The sequence below is a fragment of the Nipponia nippon genome, unplaced genomic scaffold (assembly GCF_047370975.1).
Source record: "Nipponia nippon isolate SJK-2023a ecotype South Korea unplaced genomic scaffold, ASM4737097v1 scaffold_1, whole genome shotgun sequence".
Lineage (NCBI taxonomy): Eukaryota > Metazoa > Chordata > Aves > Pelecaniformes > Threskiornithidae > Nipponia > Nipponia nippon.
This window is the reverse complement of record NW_028262290.1, coordinates 89,683,210-89,698,984: the sequence shown is the minus strand read 5'-3', so window position 1 is coordinate 89,698,984 and position 15,775 is coordinate 89,683,210.

Below are 15,775 nucleotides of genomic sequence, written 5' to 3'. Positions count from 1 at the left end.
TTCTTTCTGGCATCCTTAGATTAAACAGGTTATGTGCTCCAGCCCCTCAGATTTCCCTATTCATCAGGGAGCAGGTTTACCTCAGAGGCCCTTTTCTTCACCTGCTTGCTACAGAGAACAAAGGGAGCAACAAACTACACTCAAAACCTTGCTAACTAGGTATATTTCCCTTTGTCTAAATCCTCGCTGCATTCCTCAAAAGGATTCCAAAATCTTTCACGAATACGGGTATTAATCATATGCCTGTGACTTACAACACAATCATACCTGAATGCCTCAAGCATGTGATTCTGTTGCTCTTCACAGCACCTGTGTGGGGGAAAAAGGGACTATTTACTTTGCTGCTGAAACATGAAACAAGGATGAAATTGTCACTTGGGTCCAGGACTTGGGAGGTCTCTGTCGGGGCAATGATGCCTTATCCAGTGGATGCCTCAGGCTGTGGATTAAGTATCTTTTTTTCTTTGAAAGCCTGCTACATTTCTCTTCCCGTGCCTGAGAGTGTCTTTGAGGGAGAAAAAGAGAACTTGGCCGTGCAAGCTGCGCACTGTCACCCCCATCCCTTTTTCCTGTAGAGTCTTGGGAAACAATGATCAAGAAGGTCTCTAAAACTGGGGACTCTACTACAAGAAGCCAGAGCCCAAACAGTGTGTTGCTTGTACACATTTTTAGGAAAAGTAAATAAAGAAAGAAAAACTTCCACTTACAGCACACATCTCAAAAGTAATCCATTAGCAAAGGACAGACTCTTGAGCTGACAAGGTGGCAGAAGCAGCTCATACATCGGTGGTCCAGAAGGGATGCAGCAGTGATGGGTGAGTGTTTGTCACTGGAGGTGGCTTGCTACTTTATTTAAAGATGGAGATGGTGGTCATGGGAACCCATGGGACCCCACTGATGCAGGCTGAGCCAACATTTCTAAAAAAATAAAATAAAAAAATTACTTCCCTGCAGATTTCCTCCTGTCATTACTTCAGCTATTTACTGTGTCAGAACAGTTCTGACATGGTGACCAGTTTTTGCTGCCAACTAGAATTACAATTCAAATGTTGCAGCTCTGTTTCCAGAGGGATACTTGAACTGGCAAACAAAAAGCAGCCATCTCCCAATCGAGCAGCACTTGAAATTCTGATGTTTTTCAATATCCAATTATAAAGTCTTTTTTTTTTTAAAAAAAAAAAAATCCAATTAAAATTCTCTAAGATAAGAATTTTTAATGACCTCATTGGACAAGTCATCCAAAATTGCTGCTCTTACCTTCTGTTCTTGTGATAATAAACATTGTCAAATACATGAGAATCTTTTAGTTTTGTCATCATTAAGAAAAAATAAATATCATGACATGCAAAGGAAAAAAATGAGAAAAAAAACTTTTAATTTTTAATGTTTAAAATTTGTCATTCAATACTGTTGTCTCCTTCCTTCTTCCAAAAACGAAGCCAAATACTTTAAATACGTTTTCCACCTGTCAGAATGTGTCAGATTTTACAACCAATATCCTGGCTCAGGTGTCTGTACACTAACAATTGAAAGCAATCTATGTGGTATTGCTCTACTGTTTTCTGAATCGGGGCTTGACCAGACATCCAAAATGGTGGGACACTGCCAACCTTATAAGCCCTCAAAACATTCAGAGAACTCAATGGCTTTACCCAGCAACTGGTTTTCAAGAGTTTGCATTCCTTTTGCTCCCATTGCTATCAATGTTTTATTTTTCAACGTTTTCATTGTTTATTTATTTGGTTTTTAATGTGGTCCATAGCACTACTGTCTCCTATTTCAAAGTTCCCTGATCCATACTTTTGGTTAGCAGATATAGCATCAATTCTTTGCCCACTGTGAGAAAAGAAAATAAATGACCCTGAAGTCTTTGCCCTTGCAAGTCATACCTCAATATTTGTATCAGAAATCAAGTGCCAACAGCAAGAACAAAAGCGTCACTGCAAACCCATGCAAATAAATGAATCTTTCCAGTATCATTTTGGGAGGATTCTGTCGGACATTTTAAGAGAGATTGTGAAGTCTTCAGGCATGTAGTGATGTGCCTTTTGCAGCTTTTGTTGTGAATTTATGCAATTGGATTAAGTTTGGCATCTATTTCAGCTGGCAGCTTATAAATGGACATTTATACATGTAAGCAAGGAGAGAGAGGTAAGAAAAGGCAGAACTGATACCTAAAACACTAGAAAAAGGCCTATTTCAACACTGACTGCTGAGAAGCAGATTGATCTGGATAGAAAAATGTTAACCACTTGCAAATACGTACTGAAAAATAGGGGGTTTCTTTGGAATGTAAATACAATTCTGTGCCGTGTGCTTGAGATAATGATGGCTTTAAAAAAATGTATTGGGTTGAGTTTTATGCGAAGCCAGAGTATACATCTTAAAGATAAGATATAGCAAATCAATACTTTTTATTAGAAGTAGAAGTGAGGTGATAAAACTTTAGTATCTTAAGATACAGAGGTGGGAAATAATGTAGCAAAGCTGTAATAGGTGTCTGGAGTTTAATTAGGAATGTATCTGAATAAATGTGTTTGGAGTAAATGCAGATATATATATTTATTTATGAAACATCTGAAGTTTTCACTCATTGCAACATGATATTTTTTTACCAAGGAAAAAATTCTCCTCCATGTTCATTGTGTGTTTAACTGGTATTTAAATATTGTTTATATTGTAGTAGTACCCAGAGATCTTCACTAGCACTGGGGCTTTTCATACCAGCCACTATATGAACACAAAATGACAGGCAGTCCCTGACCCAGAAAGAAATAGAAAGCAAGCAGTGACTTACTCAAAGTCACCAAACAGGTCAAGGATAGAAATGAGAACAAAACCTGAGTCCGTCAAGTCCCAGCTGAGATTCGTCCTCTCTTCATGCCACATAGCTACTTGTTTACAGCATTTAGCTTTAGATATAGTTGGTTTATTTCTGCATTAATGTGGGCATTTTAAATTTTATGCACAGCAGATTAGGGTGCAATTTTACGTAATCTCTTTCATACTGAAAGCTTATAAAAGTAATTTTAAAAAGTGAAAGAAAATTCAAGTGGCTGGTGCTGCATGGTCGAAATCTCTCTCCACAGGCAGCACGTTTGCGTTTGCCTGCCTTTGCTGTTGAGCTCCTGCTGTGGCAGCTCGGGCTCGTAGCTCCAAGGTCCACCGTTCAGCGTGTTGTGATGGGCCATGTGACAAGCGTCGCTTGGGTAGTAACAAGCAGTGTCACTTGTGCTGTGGCGGAGCTGGTGTCAGCTCCATTACATGCGCGCAGGACAAGACAGGTCTCTGTTCTGGATTCACGGCCAGGCATTATGGCTGTTGTTTTTTTAAGTCTGATCATATCCTCACCAAACCCATTAGAGGTTAGTATGGCTCTAAGCACGTATAATATACTTCCAGCATGATTACAAAAGAATATAATCATGAAAACAGGTGTGCTCTCATTTATGCAAAGTATTTGATTTCAAAGTGCCTAAGCAATTTCCTTGGTTCCTTGAAAATAAATTGTTTGAGAACTGTTTGCCTTCCAGTAATGGCCATAGCTAGGTAGAGGGGGCCATGGATTAACATCATTAAGTGAGAAGACTTCCCCTCTTCTTGGTCTTATGCCACCGTGTATACTTGCTCCTGCAGGAGGATTAGCAGCTTGCCAACCCCTGCGGCAGTGGCGGAAGGTGGAGGTGGGGGCAAGAGCACCTGTCGCGTGCTTGAGCATGGTCCCTGGGCTGGGACCGTCGGGCACCGGTGCTGAGGCAGGCTAGTGGGAATGCATCTCGTGCCTTTTCAGATGGTAAGAAGGCAGACAGAGGAATAAGCATGGGTTTTAGCCCAGCTTTAACTGGCAGAAATTGGTGAGACGGGAGTGAGAGCTGAAGGCAGAAGCAGGACCTCTCTCCTTACAAGCCGGGGTTATTCTCGGACAGAAATAGTTTCCTGTGAGGGGGAAGACTAGAGGTCCAGAGGAAAGTACACGTGCAGAAGAGCTCAGTGCGATCAGCTCTTGCTTCCATACTGTTTGGTAATGCCTTATCTCATGGCTTCCGATGTTTTGAGGGGATTTTTGCCTGGTCGCACATGCGCACGCATTGTACAGACATACGTATGCATACATGTGCACGGATGAGAGCGTGTGTGCGTGAATGTATAAAGAAGTTTGGGACTGTGCAAGTGTGGGAGTGAAGGAGGCGCAGAGAGACAGCTGCATGACTCCTTCGCCTCCTAGGCAGATCTGTCATTTCTGGCTATAGGATTGGTTTGTTTATTCTGTTTAATGATACTGACCTTTGTGTTGAATAGGTTGGCCTGTTGCAAAGCTAGGATTTGTGGCCTTTTGGGACTTTAGCTGTTTGGAAGACTGAGGATATTTTTTACTACATCAGGTCCAAAGAGAACGACTACTGATGACCCAGCTGCCCTTATAACTCATTTGCCCTTTACCTTTTGACAGACAAAGTGACTTCAGATTTAGTCATATGTTAGAGACTGTCTAAACTTGAAGAACATTCTGGTAATAAATGATGTCTTATGGCAAAGGGAAATGGAAAGTGGTTTTGAAAATTCCTGGTTTTATTATGTATTGCATGTACTTTCTTGGGGGAAACTAATCCTGAATTTGTAGTGAGAGTTTTAGAAAAGACTTACCTTGAAAAGGAGAAAAAAAAATAATAATTTGGATACATTGGAGGGAGTATTGCCTGAAACTGTATCGTCTTCCACAAGACATCTTACGCCAACGTTACTTTATCTGTTTCTGAAAGAACAATCAGTTTCTTTCTTACAATGTAAGAAATTGTCCCCAAATCTTATTTGATTTTGGGACCCCCAATCTGATTCCACAATCTATTTTAGCTAGGAGAATCCCTCAGGATTGGTGCAGAAAGGTTCACACCTGACTTATTTTGCAGCACATCAACAAATAGCCTCATTTGGTTTTTAGTCCCTAGACTTGTAGCGGCCCTGATCCTGCAATGCTTATGCCTAAGATTAATTTTAAGCACGTGACTGACTGTCTCTGTTGAGTTGAGCACGTCAGCTAGGATTGGGAACTTGCGTTGTTTTGACTTGTGTGTCATCAGTGACAACAGCTTTACAAGCTCTGCTTGTACGTACAGCCCTCCGCTGTCTGCAGCGGGAGTCTAACGATGGTCACAATTCAGAGATCTGGAGGCTGCTCAAGTGGCCCTGCAGTTCATTTAACAGTCCCATAAATACACGAGCTAAAAATCCGGCCCTGTTTGCTTCCCCTTAGCTGTGTTGGTTCTGCTGGGTGAAAAGCAGGGAAGGGGGAAAAAAAAGATTTTAGTACTTTTTATGGTAAGTTAAGCAGGACTCTTTCTGACTTCACGCAGAAAAGGGATCTGCTGAGTAAGAAAGTGCTAATTTCACATCGTTGTTTTTTGCGGTAGAGCTACACTGTAAGTACCAAGCCCGAGAGGAACAAGAGCATAGTCAAATTAATGAAAAATAGGTTATGATGATAAATTATTCAACTGGATAAAACTACTTTGGATTTGGAAGATGCTGAAACTTAAGGGCCAAATCCTTTTCTGGTATAAAAAGAGTCAGCTTCGTCACTTCAGGGAAGCAGTGGGAACTTATATCATTCAGTTGAGAATCTGACTGTGATTGGCAGCATGAGCAAGCGTTTAAAACTTGGTGGCACATATTTCATCTACTTTGGGTGACAGCCATAAGGTGAATGTTTTAAATTCTGACATGGCATAGCCTTTCTTTTGAGATCTGTGGTGTGATTTTAAAGAAGATGAGATAAAAGCTGTGCCTCTCCAAAGGCACCTTTTCTCTGATGTTAAAGGAAACAATGTAAAAATATGCCCACTAAATAAATCATCAGGGACTTTCAGAATAGATCACATCCTTCTGTCTTAAAACTTGTAATACAACTCAAGATGTTCACCTTAACTCAGTTGCTTTTGTTCAGCAATTTTTCCATACAAGGAGGCATACGTAGCGAAGGCAAGTCTGGAGGAGACACTCCATCAGAAGAGGTTCCAGTGAACAGAGATAAGCAGCTCCTCTTTTGACTTCTGGCATGGCACTTTCACAATTTTAATCCTCATTGATCCCTCTCACTTTTCCAAGGAGGAGATAGTGGAGAAAAGACTGAGGGCTGTTATTTTGCTGAAGGTGAATACCAGCGACCTGTGAACATACCTGGATCTGCACAATAGCCTCCGTTTTTTTAAGTACCTTAGCCAATATAGTGGAGGAAGTGTGCTGGTTTGGCTTCTGCTGCTCTAGGATGAATTTTCAGTAATGGTCAGCTTGTATGCATGTAAGCACACAGAGCAGTGGAGGGAAGCATAGGCTGGCACAACAGGCTTTTAAGGACAATATGTCTGAAGTTAGAACTTGCAGCAAGTTGCATTTATAGAAAAAGAAAATGCCCCAAACTCAAGAACTCCTGGCAAGTTCATCTACTGTACTAAACTCCAAGGTTGAAATGCATCCTACCAAATAGTAGACACCGAAGTCATAGCTATGGCCCCTAGGACCTCCTGTGATAAGTGGAGAGAGAAAGCAACACCTCCAGGGACTAGTTCATGGCTTAGGCAGGATGAATCACCCACTCTTGTCTGAGAACTGAAGGGTGACAGCTCTTTAATCTTTCTGATGAGTCCAATGCCCATAGTGAGATGAGTTGAATCTAGGCTTTAAACGTTTGTGGCATATAGCTGTAATAAGACACAAGTGCTCAAATTGAGCCAGCATGGCATAGCCTCCTTAACACTTTGCATAGCCATTGCTGTGCGGAGGACGCTTCTTTATCCTCAGATGACTCCTTCAGCCATCCCATTATGTGCAGATGTGAGGAGGAGTGACAGTTTGTCCAAAGTGAGAGTATTTTCAAATGTCAAGAAGCTTTATTTTTTGTGTTAAACCATATAAAATCCCCAGATAATACACCTCATAAATGAAATGAGACTAATTAGTAGGAAGGTAATGAGAGAGCATTTACAGAGGTTACATCCCAAAATCTGGTCACTGCTATGGAAAATGCGGGAGAGAGGTAAAAACTGCAGTCTACTTTGTTCCTCTAGTATTGTCATGCATAGTTGTTCATTAACCCCAGCACGGGCAACTTTAGAATGGCAAAATGAGGAGAAAAATGTCAAAGGACTATGAGCTTTGTCATTCCTTTCTCTCCCCTTTGCCTCCTGTCAGTGTCCCTGGGCTGGCATGAGTATGCCATACTGCTCCACCAACCTGCCCTTGCATCCATAGCAGTGCTTTGGCTCCATCCAGCTTTCCCTGTGTTGCAGTCACGCACTGGGAAACTCGGGTTCAAGTGCTTTTTCCAGGAAAAGCTTAAGGGCTACTGGAACACCACAGAAGTCCTTTTGGCATAGGTCATCAAGGTTATGTAGGCACCCAGCTCCTTTTTAACTGAGAGTCAATTGCCCATCTGCAAAAGCAGAAAATAGCACTTCTTGACCTTATAGTATTGGAAGTGTAAGTCTGTTATGGGTTTTTGAGCACTTGCATAAAAAGGTATGGAGAGTTGTGTGAGGACTTAAAACAGATCGTTGAATTAGAATGCCGTCTGTGATAGCAGAAGTGGAAGCTATTGAACTGACTGCACAGTAAAGGATCTAAATGGCAAATTTATGTTCTGGGTTACTTAAGCTTGAACAGAAGCATAAGGTCTCATTCTAAACTCATCTGACTTGATAGGGTCCTTCCCTTGGCTTTAAAAAGCATCTGTATTGAGCTGAAAGTTGAACCTTGAAATGAAACCTTGGCATGCAAGCAACTGAGACTTTAAAAGCATGAATTTACAGTTTGTCAAAATATCAAGGAGATACTGCTGATGAAACAACATCTATGCTGTGTACTAAATCATAATGTACTTAGTGAAACACAGATGTCTGTTGAAAGACCTACTGAAAACCAGCCCCATGTTAAACAAGGGTCATCCATTTGCACAGCTTTTAACAGTCACCACGTACACCTGAACAGCTACAGGCTTTCTTGGAACACGACAGAATTCGCAATGCCTGAGGCAAATGCAACTGAAGGAACATACAGTCAAATCAGTGCTCACTGCAAAAGAAGCATCTGTGTCTATATACTGATTGAAGGAGCTGGATGGAAAGGGAACAAAATGATGAGCTGAGGAGGTGCGGTGACTGAAGTATAACTGATGAGAAGTCAAATAAGATAAAAAATAGAGAAAAGAATAGCACTGATGTCAGCTGCCACAAAAGAAAAAAAAATTACGAACAAGCAGGTGTAATGAGAAAACAGGTATGTTGCAAGTAACAGAATTTGAACACTGTGCCAATCTGAAGTTGATCAGCCCATTGTGGAGAAAAATCATAGACAGGGTGCCAGGGAAGACTTTCTTCTTTGTTTCCTCTCAAAACTTTAATTTTACAGATCTTATCTTTTCATCATTTTATTCTTGGTCCAGTGTTCTTAAATATGTGCATTAACTGCACCTTAGCTACCTTTGAATTTTTCACTAGCCTTATTACTCTTAGATTTTTGCTCATGTTTAGCCTAAACTTTTCCTTCCTTTGCTTATTGCCATTACTTCTTTTTCTGTTTTCTTCTGAGACGTACTTCCCATCCTTCATGTACATTGTTACCTTGAAGATATTTACAGGCTGTGTTCATTTTCCTCCTGAGGTTTCTCTTTTGTCCTGTGTTGCTCTTTTCAGTGCTGTTCTTTTTTCTTCTCTTTCCCTAATTTGTATGCTCCCCATCTCTTTTTATCACCAGTACAGCTAAGCATTTTGACTAATTTTACATGTGATCTTTTTCTCATATATTTAAGACTAATAGTTAAGTAGCAGAACTGACCTTAAAATGCTGCGAGGGACATTTCCACAAAAATACTGCATAATATTCTCTCTTTTATCATGCTGTTTTGTGCTTTTAATGTACATCAGCAGCAAACTTCTTGTACTGCTAAGCCAGCTGCTGCAGTTAGTTAGGCAAAAAAAAAAAAAAACCCAAACCTATAGCCCTCATTTTTTTCAAGTAGGACTTCATATTCCCATAGCTTTAATTTCTCACTGGTGCATATCTCATTCACAAGCTGCCCAGACTTGCACAGGTTCTGCATAACTTGTCGTACATACGTGAGTCTGGCGCATGCATTTGAACAAGTAGGCAGAGTCTGTGCTCTGCAATGAAAATGCAAGAATGGCATTCAGTGTGCATGTCCTGCTTTGGATGCTTTGCCATTCAAGAAAGGCCAGGCCAGGTTTATGGCTATATTTAAGCACACTGACCTGCCTGTAGATGTCTAACAGGATTTCCAGAAGTAACTAGGCAGGCTGAGTTCCTAATCCTTCATTTCCTGATTTTACTGGTTTACACCTGAATTCTTTCAGACATCTGCTACCTGTTCTTGGTAAGGCTGCTGGGGTGGGGACTGCCATTTTCTCCGTGCAGTGCTGAGAACAGCAGAGCCCTGCCCTTACCAGTTCTTCATCAACCTGAAAATGCCTAACAGCAGCTAAAGAAAACCAGAGCAATGCCAAGGGGCCATGCTGTGGGAATTAATATGAAGTAGAAGGAGCCAAGCAAAAAGACACCATGCGATCAGTTCATCTGATGACAAGAGAGTGAAGAACTGGTGATCAGAAACATCTCGCTTAGCAGTTCAAGATAAGGCATTGTCTTTCCATTCTTTGCAGATAGACTGATTAAAACTATCCCCAAATAAAGAAATAGATTGGATGTATAAAAAGTGCCAGAATATACTTTTCCCTGCGATCTCTGGCCTCATATTTGTTTATAAAGATTATCTAAGCAGTAAAGAGGGACAGCTGCAATCTGAGAATGTGCCTGTGCTGGCAATACGGTGCCAGGGAATGGGAATCTCAAGTCTGTCAGAAAAAGAAACGTGCATAGCAACCCACGAGCTTGAGAAGATACAGCTCCTTCGCCCTGAACCCCCTGTTGTCACTGGCTGCTGTCAACCGGAGGGTTTGGTTTCAATGTTGTGAGAAAGCTTAGGCAATCTCACACAATGCAAGTGAGAAAATGACAGCCCTCTGATGATGCAGCCAGTTTTCCTGATCAGCGTGATTGTATGAGCGTGCTGTACTTAGTTATATCGATTTGTCTCTGAGAGCTCTTTCTGCCGCATAAATCTCATCGAAAATCTTTAAAGATCTTGCCCCAGAAGGCCACTATGTTTTCTTTCTCAGTAAAAAGAAGCAGAGCCAGGAATTCATTTTTCAAAGTTTCAACTAGAATGGCCCATTTATGAGGCAGGTCTGAATGCATCTCTATTTTACATTTTGAAACATTTAAAAACAGTGCTGCACTTTATGATTAAACTTCACATCTAAGCAGTGCTACAAAGAGCTGTATCTAACTCCTCTCCCTTTCTTTCTTAGTTCAAGAGGCTTGAATAAAGAAAATCACCTTTCTTTTAGATGGGGGAATTTGAAGGAGCATTGTGCTTATTGTAGCTCAAGCCTTAAGTACAATAGGCACCACGTTATAAAGATACTATTTGTGCCACTCTAGTTAAAAAGACTGATAGTGCTTCCCTGATGAAATTTTTCTTTTAGAGTAACTAAAATGATTTTTAAAATAAACAAATAAATATTTTAAATTAACAATCAAGTCTTTCAACTCAGCCAGAGCTAAGAAAGCACAAAATATAAATTCATACTAATTCTCCATAGAATTATCAACAAGTCATAAACTGTGTCTTTATGCCTAGCAGATTCACTTCTTCTAGCATATATAGAAGTAAATATGAGAAAACACAAGAAGTTTGACCTTTTTTTTCCCTGACAAAATACTTTTTTGAAAAAAGTAATTATTGAGTCTGAATTATCTGTAACACATAAAGAGCCTGTTTGTGTAAACACATACACGTGTGTGAGTTTTAGGCTGTTCAGGTACAGAATAGCTGGTATGATGGGGCTATAAATGTTTCAGTAATGCTAAACATTTGGTAACATTATTATTTTTTCCTCTTTAATAGCCTGGTAAATTATTCCTTGGCTTACTCTGTCGCTCTGCACAGATGCAGCCGTCTGTCCACACGCTGTAATAGGAGACTGGGGACTTCGTTTCCTTCTCCTCTTTTTTTTTCTTCTAAACAAACTAAGTCCAAGACCTTTTGCAACCAATATATGCCAAAGTATTGTTTATTCATTTAAACTGTGCAGCCCAGTGCAACTTAAATATAATTACCTCACAGCAAAACAAAGCTAACTTCATAAAACCAGGACATGGCAAGCAAGATGTGATTAGACAAGCATCCTCCTACAGGTGCAGAACCATTGGCAACAAAGGAGGGCATTGCGTTAATCCGGGACATAATAGGAAATTAAACAGGCCATCATTTTGTCGTTTATTGCAGAGGGATACACCAGTACATGCGTATAAAACCAATTTCAAAGAAGTGAGCACTGTAGCAGTGCCCCCAAATGGAGAAAGTTTGTGGATATGGCATTAATTGTGTCAATGAATCCTGGCCTAGAGCATATTCACATGTTTGCGAGTTCTCTCCAAAGCTTCTTTGTCTAAGTATTCTTATTCTGACTTCATGGTAAATGACTTGGAGTTGCTACAGCAAATGGATGAGAAATCTAATGCAGTAAAGCGGCAGGGTTTTTGTGGACTGGAACAGACAGTGCCTAGCAGTACATATGATGATTTTGTCATGAGTATAAACTCTCATACCTGCAGCATATCAGCATGTCTTCACAAGCATGGAAGTGTTTTTTCAAATAACAGTCCAGACTGATTAGAGTTTGAATCCTTGTCCCAGAGCTGAAGAAAATAAGGCACCAGTCTTGCCCAGATTTATGCATATTTTTCATTTTATGCACCAGGACTAGTGCCTTTAGTTTCAGTGAACTGACAGACTGAATAATCATAAAATAGAGAAAAATTCAACATCAGTTTCTGAACCCCCATCAGGTTCTAGGAACCAACTCCACATTTTTCAAGCAGTCTTTGGATTTCCGAGTTCCCCTTGATCAGCTCTCATGTGCCTGCCATATTAATGGTTCAGGTTTACGGGAGAGATGTAAATATGTCCCCTAACACTTTATGACAGTCCAAGTTATATTTCCATCAGGAACAACATTTCTCCAGCTGACCCTTAGCACTTCTTTACATTTCCTGCAGCATCAACCCCTTTTGTCCTTAGGTGAGACAAACGAACAGACTCTTTTCTCCCTTTTCCATGGCTGGTACTAACGGGATGAACAGGTAGGAAGAGAGCACTAGCTGGCCACTGTTTTCACAGGAAAAAGGACTTCCTAAAGCTACTTTCTGGGCCTTCCTTTCAGTGTTGGAGGAATGATATTTCTGTCTCCCTTTCCTGTACTCAACAGCCCTCACACCAAATAAAAAATGTGCCTTATTTGCTAGGGAGCCTAAAAAGAGTTCTGGTGGCCTCTAACTCACTGCTGTCCCAAAGAGATTGGGCAGTGGGAAGGCAGTCTAAGTGGAAAGGATTTTCCCTTGAGTAATCAAAGTATCTTCTGGAGTTTGCATTTTCTCACTTCATCACAATAGTTTTCATTTTCTCACTTCATCACTCCAGCGATGACAGGAATAACTCGTGTGCTGGCAGTACTGCACATACAGCAAAGGTCTTTTGGACTTTACCAACAATTAAAAGTCACCTAGAGAGTGCTCAGAACTATGTGCATCAGTGAAATGTGAGTAGTTCATTCACACTTGTAGGGGTAAACCAGAGCGTGGGCTAAGTACCTGGCAGGGTTTCAAAAGACAGGATGGAGTAAGGTGATAAGACTGAGTAACCATTAGCATAACAGCTTTATATGTATATAGTTAGTATATAGTGTAAATGTTTATGACTGTATGTAGGCTATCCAGAGGATAAAAGAAAGGAGATGCAAGAACAAGAGCTGAATGAAAGAAAAGTTTGCAGTTCAGCTTGGGCCCAGTTGGTCTAGAGTCTGGGTATGCAGGAGGGGTGGCCAGAGCTGGCACAAAGCAAGCGCTGCCTACAGCAGGGACACAACCTTCCAGTGGAGAGGAACTGAGAGAAGGGAGACAGGTGACAGGATCTGATGATGTCTCAGCTGACATACAATGAGGGTTTTTTTTGGTTTTGCAAGGTAATTGTTAATGGGCAATAAAATGAAATGCTGAAGTCTTGGCACAATGTTTTATATCTCCTCGTGCCAGAAATCTTTGTTTCCATGTGGTTCTTTTAATTCATAGTCCTCAGGAACAACATCTATAATCTGAGTCACTTTGTCCTCTGCTGCGCTTCATGCTGGTCATCAAACAGTTAACGTGTTGTCTTTCAGCAGTCCCATTTCACTCCTGCCAGAATCAATGATAAAATTCTGACTGCGCAAGAGAGTGAGCCCATGGGCCAGATGGATATTTGGTATTAAAACATTTGAAAAGCTCTTTCTGCAATAAAGAGCTATATGAAGTATTTGCTCTAAAGGAAAGTACCAATCTCTTGTCTCCAGGGCATTTGTAATCAATATTATATTACAAGTTGATTAAATACCAAGATATTAGAACGGTGAATCTCAAAGTGTAGTTTTGACTTTTCTTTGTTGCTCAAAAACAACTGTAAAAATTGTTTAGAGAAATGTTGACAATACCAGAAAACAACAAAATCAAAATAGCATCATAGTTACTATTTCTGAATGTGCAAACTTGGTAAGGGGGAAACACTCGTCATTGGATCAGTACCTGGCAGATGCTGTAGGCGGGCAGAATATTATAACCTTGTGGGCTAAATATTTTTCCTGTTTGTCCTGCACTCCGTGCAAGTAGATAGTAGAACACGTGGAATAATTTCTACTCGTGGCTTCTTAGACTAGTATCCAGCATGTGCATAAAAGGTGGGTGCCTCTCAAAAAGCTGGTGGCATCCACAGGAAGCCAAATAGAAAGGCTGAAATCTGTTGCCTTCACAGATATGTAATAAGGGGTGTGTCTGGTCCAGGAAACTCTAGATTTGATGCATTTGACAGTGACAAAAAATGGGTAAGCAAGAGAATGAAGGCCATGTGAAGAGGTGTGGCTAACCCAGCCATAATTTGGAGTAGTAACAGGTGGCTTAGTCCTTTTGTCACTGGATTACTTTTATTCCTTTAGGCTTTCTGTCTTTGGCAATAGGTATTAAGTTCATGTCCACCTGAACATGAATGATGGAGTCTGGGACCGGTGTGAGAAGGAGGCGGCAGAGAGAACCTGGCTCCGTACTCTAACTATAGAAAAGCTAGGCCATCAAAATGCCCAGCAGTGGCAAAACAAAGGTGCACCTAGCTCTGTTTTTTGGTTCTGACAGGGAAGCCTTGGTACGTGGGGGAGAAAAGTATATGAAAGGAGTAACAGGGTGAAGCGTGCACCCTCTGTGAGCCAACAATAAGCAGACTTATAGGAATGCTGTGTCAGAGACCGAGCCAGCTGGACCCCCACTCTCTCTTTCTCTCCCTACACCAGCTTCCTTACTCTTTCACTTACTAGAGCTCGTGTATTCAGTCCTCTTTTCAATGTCTTGTTACCAAAGTTTAGGTTTGTTCTTTGGGGGCATTTCTGGTTTTATTGTATTTTATTAAAGGAGGTTTGAGAGGTTTTTTTTTCTAGTAAGCTGGAGCTGTAATTGGGAAATGGGTTAAGCTTGCTTCCAATTAAGATAATTGACATGAAATACCTGATTGAATCCTGAGAGAGAAAGAGAAATAAGTTCCCCAGCTGAGTTGTAGAAGAGAGCAGCTTTGTCTAACAATGTAGGTAGAAGCAGATGTTTAGAAAAACATGTAAAAGCAATCAGGAGGGGATTTATTCATTTATTTATTAATTAAGATGCATGCATGAGTAGACAGCCAGCACAGTTCCGAGTTAAGAAAGACAAAGTTCTAGCAGGGGGTACAAGGAAAGCTGTATACAGGTGGTTCTTGTTTTTCGAGTTTGTTTTTTGCTTTGTTTTTCTTTTTATAAAGGAGGAACCACCCCCAAGCTTTTTGGAAGATTTAGGTCAGTATGTTCCCTTGCATACAGTCTTCCTGACTCTGTTCCCCTGATCCTAGTAAGTTTTTTTCTCTTTTGCTTAAATAAAGTAAGATATGTAATAAGGTCCTATCAGGCCATGAGTATCTCCACAGCAATAAAAACATACGTGGTTTTGTGCACTCTGTTGTTTGCCAAAGTTAAAAAATGCATAATGAGTACTAGAGTAATTCTGAAATAGTGACTGAGGACTTCTGATAATGCTCATGTTTGCTTTCCAGTTTGTGGGGAATAAGGAAAGTGGAATCAGCTTTTCTGATTGGAGGGACAGAGATACTTGTGGAACTGTTGTGGGGACAGTTGTCTGCCGAGAACCTGTTAGTTGGTGTGGTCAGATTGGAGAAAAGAAAATGTGGAGGATGGGTATCTGCTAGACAGCTGGCTGTGCTAAAAACAGAAAGATGTGCTAGTGCTGGTAAGAAAGAGGAAAGGCTTTAAAGGCTTTGGATAAGAATATATACTTTAAAAAAAAAATTAAAATGTCTGTACCTTATCCAACAAACTTGGATTTCATTTACAGCATCAAAAGTAACATTATCTGAGATTAAAATTGGAAGGACCAACACTGAATTCACTTGGCTGCTCATGTAAGTGATTATTCCTGCAATTTTAATGCAAGTATTAAAGCACCAGTTAAATGTATTGCTGTTTTCTTTGGTTTCCTTGTTTGAGCTGTCCTTAAAATTCAACAAGGACTGGTTAAACTTTTTTTAAAGTAAGAGACTGTAGGCTTTAATGGCTTGTCTGGCTAACTTGTCTCTGTGATG